The 4,681-nt window shown below is 33.3% G+C and overlaps 1 pseudogene; it reads left to right on the top strand.

The window, feature by feature from the left end:
• Positions 1–941: 941 nt before the first annotated feature.
• On the top strand, positions 942–3,891 carry LOC107876373 (annotated as a pseudogene).
• The last annotated feature ends 790 nt before the right edge of the window (positions 3,892–4,681 follow it).

Consider the following 4,681-nt stretch of genomic DNA (forward strand, 5'->3'; position numbering starts at 1 on the left):
AGTTACAAAGGATTAATGAATTAAATGCTACATATTTAAGCTTACAGTATCCTTTGCTTTTTCCCTACGGTGAAGATGGCTACAGAGAGGACATTTCTATTACTACTACTGATGATAAAACACCCCAAGGAAGGCGATATGTTAGCTGCCGAGAATATTTTGCTTACACGATTCAAGATAGGAACGATGAATTTCTGCAATTCTGTCTTCGAAAAGATTATTTCAACAGTTCCTGGTTGATGGATACACAATGATCGAATCTTTTCGATTAAACTATATCTGATTTAATCAAAAACTGTTGAGAGCTCATATGTATAAAGGGTTGGAAGATGCACTTTTGCTAGGAGAAATTGATCCATCTTCTCAAGGAAAAAGGATAATTCTGGGATCATGCTTCATAGGAGGTGTACGATACATGCTTCAGAATTATCAAGATGCTATGGCAATATGCAAATAGGCCGGCTACCCTGATCTTTTCATCACATTTACTTGCAATCCAAAATGGCCAGAGATTTGTAGATTTATAGACAGTAAAGGTCTAAAACCTGAGGATCGTCCAGATATTTTATCTAGGGTTTTCAAAATAAAATTGGATGGCTTAATAAAGGACTTGAAAGACAAACGAATTTTTGGAAGAGTAAAAGCAGGTATATTCGATTCATCACTTATAATTTTTTATACACACACAGACACACACATATATATATAAATATATTTATATATGTGCATTTTAACTATTTATTAATCCAATAAATTTATTTGATGCAGTGATTTATACAGTTGAATTTCAAAAATGAGGATTGCCTCATGCTCACATTGTACTTTTTCTTCATGAGCAAAATAAATATCCTGCTGCTGCAAACATTGATAATATTATTTCAGCGAAAATACCAAATGAATTGGCCGATCCTTAATATTATCAAGTGGTGCAGTTATTCATGATGCATGGACCATGTGGTTCTGCTAGGAATTACTCTCCTTGCATGCAGAATGGTAGATGTACAAAGCACTTTCCAAAGAAAACTGTTCAGTCAACCATAATTGATGAAGATGGTTATCCTATTTACAGAAGAAGGAAAGATGGTAGAACTATCAAGAAAGATAGTATTGACCTGGACAATAGGTACGGGTACTGCTTAATCGATTGATAGTATTTATGTGGAGTGATTATATAATGTCTATTCCATTAATTTTTCTGAATTACAATTGAAGATACAATATCTTCTCAAACAAAGATTATAATTTATTTATAAAACTTATTGAGTTAGAACAGGTATGTGGTGCTGCATAATTGATTCTTATTATTGAAGTATGGTGCTCATATCAATGTGGAATGGTGCAATCAATCCAAATCTATTAAGTACTTATTTAAGTATGTTAATAAGGGAAATGATCATGTCACTGCTGCTTTTTCTCAAAGTGCAAATGAAGAAGATTCATCAAATATTGATGAAATCAACATGTATTATGATTGTCGATACATATCATCCTGTGAAGCTTCTTGGAGAATACTTAGATTTCTAATTCACTATAGGCAACCTTCGGTAGAAAGACTAGCATTTCATCTCAGAGATGAATAAAATGTTATATTATCTGATGATGATCCAATTGATGATGTTGCAAATAGGCCAAGTATAAGGGAGTCAATGTTCTTAAGTTGGTTTGAGGCAAATAAAATATTTCCTGAAGCTAGAGAATTAACTTATGTAGAATTTCCGATTAAGTTTGTATGGAAACAGGATGTAAAAAACTGGAAGAGAAGAGAAACTTCTGCATTTTCTATCGGGAGGATTTTTTTGTTCCACCTGGAAGTGGCGAGTTATATTATCTTAGATTACTGTTGAATGTCCTTAAAGGTACAACAATCTATGAGGATCTCAAAAAGATCAACAATCATGACCACACCACTTTCAGAGATGGATGTTATGCACTCGGATTATTAGATGATGACAAAGAGTATATTGATGCCATGAAGGAAGCAAGTTACTGGGGAATGCCATCGTATCTTAGACAACTATTTGCAATGTTGTTATTGTCTAATTCGATGTCACGGCCAGAATATGTTTGGCAATTAACATAGAAATTATTATTAGAAGATATCCTTCAAGAAGAAAGAGTATTGTTGTCTAATCCAGGTACAAATTTATAGTTAATGATAACTAACATTTTGCGTGTAGGTTGATATTATATTTTATGTTACTACCATTGTGATATTTTTGTTCTTTCAGAGGTAGAGATGACAGATGATGAATTGAGAAATCATTGTTTGCAAAGGTTGGAAATTTTTTTGAAAGGTTGCAAAAAAAGTTTCCATGATTTTTCGACTATGCCAAGACCTGTTTACAATGAGCAACAAGTGGACAATAGCAATAGATTAGTTCTTGATGAATTGAGTTACAACAGGCACTCTTTGTTGGTTGAACACCAACAGTTAGTAATGAATTTGACATCTGAACAAAAGTCGGTGTATGAAAAAATAATGGCAGCAGTGGATGAAGACAAAGGTGGATTATTCTTTTTATATGGTCATGGAGGAACTAGCAAGACTTTTATCTGGAAGACTTTGTCTTCTTGCATAAGATCTAGAGGAGATATTGTGTTAACTGTTGCATCAAGTAGAATTGCATCTCTTTTGTTACCAGGAGGTCGAACAGCTCATTCGAGATTTGCAATTTCTCTCAATCCAACTGAAGATGTAATATGCAATATAAAGCAAGGTAGTCCTTTAGCAAATTTGATTGTCAAGACAAAGTTGATTATTTGGGATGAGGCGCCAATGATGCATAGATACTATTTTGAAGCTCTTGATCAGACTCTCAGAGATATTCTCATTAAAAACACATTCAGTTTAGATAAACCTTTTGGAGGAAAAACAATTATTCTAGGTGGTGACTTCAGACAGATTTTTCCCTTCATAACCAAAGAAACAAGGAAAGATATTGTTAATTCCACTTTAAATTCTTCATATTTATAGAGCCACTGTAAAGTCCTAAAGCTAACAAAGAATATAGGATTGCAAGAAAATCAGTTAGGCACACATTTGGAAGAGTTACTAAACTTTGCCAATTGGATTTTGGCAATCGGTGATGGAAACATTGGAAGCTCCATTGATGGAATTGAGACTATTCAAATCCCTGATGATCTTTCATTAAGGATTGTGTCAATCCAATATTGGCAATTGTAGAGAGTACGTATCCTAATTTCTACAGTCATTCTAGGGACTTAGATTACCTCCAGCAAAGAGAAATTCTTTCTCCGAATCTAGACATGATGGAGTCGATCAATGATTTCATGGTACCACTTAATCATAATCCTGAGAAGAAATATCTGAGTTCTGATACAGTTTGTATGTCTGATCATTCTTTTACGACATTGGAGCATGTGCACACACCAGAATTTCTTAACAGTATCAAGTGTTTTGGAATTCTAAATCACTCAATCACATTAAAGATAGGTGTACCAGTAATGTTATTGAGAAACATAGATCAATCATCAGGGTTGTGTAATGGGACGAGGCTGATCATCACAAGACTTGGAAATAGGGTTATAGAAGCTAAGGTTTTATTAGGCAAAATGGCGGGTGAAAAAGTGTTTATCCCAAGAATGAGTTTTACACCATCTGATGCAAGAATATCTTTTAAGTTCCAACGAAGACAATTTCCCATTGTTGTCTCATTTGCCATGACCATCAATAAAAGTCAAGGCCAATCATTGTCTCATGTTGGATTATTTTTGAAGAAATTAGTGTTTATACATGGTCAATTGTATGTTGCTCTTTCATGAGTGACAAGTAGGAAGGGGTTAAAGATTTTAGCCTACGATGATGAAGGAAAAATAATAAATAAAGTAAAAAATATAGTGTACAAAGAGTTTTTTCATAATTTAGTTTGAGAAATTAAGAAATAAATTTTCAGCTATCTTTTGATCTTTTGTTTTCATCATATTGGGCAGTTTGCTAACAATTTTTTACAGGCTATTGAAAAGCACAAACCAATATGCCAAACATGCTATATTCAGCAAATACTTGAGCACTCTTTAAGGAATGACATAAAACCTAGAAAATTTCAATAAAAATTCACATGCAAAACAGGCTAAATTCAGCAACTACTTGAAGTGTGCTCTTTCACATGCATTTTGGGAATAACTCATATTGCGCGATTACTTAAGTGAATGATTTTTTTTCAATTTAATCAATCCAATAAATTGATTACTAATTGTTATTATTAAGTTAAATATATTAATGCCAAGACAGTTCAACAAAATGAAACATACTGTCGTTTACAGAATCGTGTACAAGAACCAAAAACACAAATATCTACACCCAAATAGTGTCTTTTTTGAGAGAATACTTCCATTAGAAGGGTGGGTTCCCTCCCACTAAGCGTTGTAGTTTTGGTCGTGGCTCGATACTTATTTTTATATTTTTATTTTTCTTATTTTTAATGTTTTTCTTATTACACTACAATCATGGGTTGACTCTCATGCAACTCCTAATTTAACGTCGTGGCACGACTCAGTTATCTTGATTACTCAGACTTCATCAAGATAAACTGTAGACAACACTTTTACCTCTTCCTTTGGACCAATGAATTATTTGATCCTTTGTTAATTGACCTTGAGAACACTTCCATGTTTGTTTTCTAGTTCAACCACTACAAATGAAAAAAACTTGAGTTATTTT

The sequence above is a fragment of the Capsicum annuum genome, chromosome 7, assembly GCF_002878395.1.
Source record: "Capsicum annuum cultivar UCD-10X-F1 chromosome 7, UCD10Xv1.1, whole genome shotgun sequence".
NCBI lineage: Eukaryota > Viridiplantae > Streptophyta > Magnoliopsida > Solanales > Solanaceae > Capsicum > Capsicum annuum.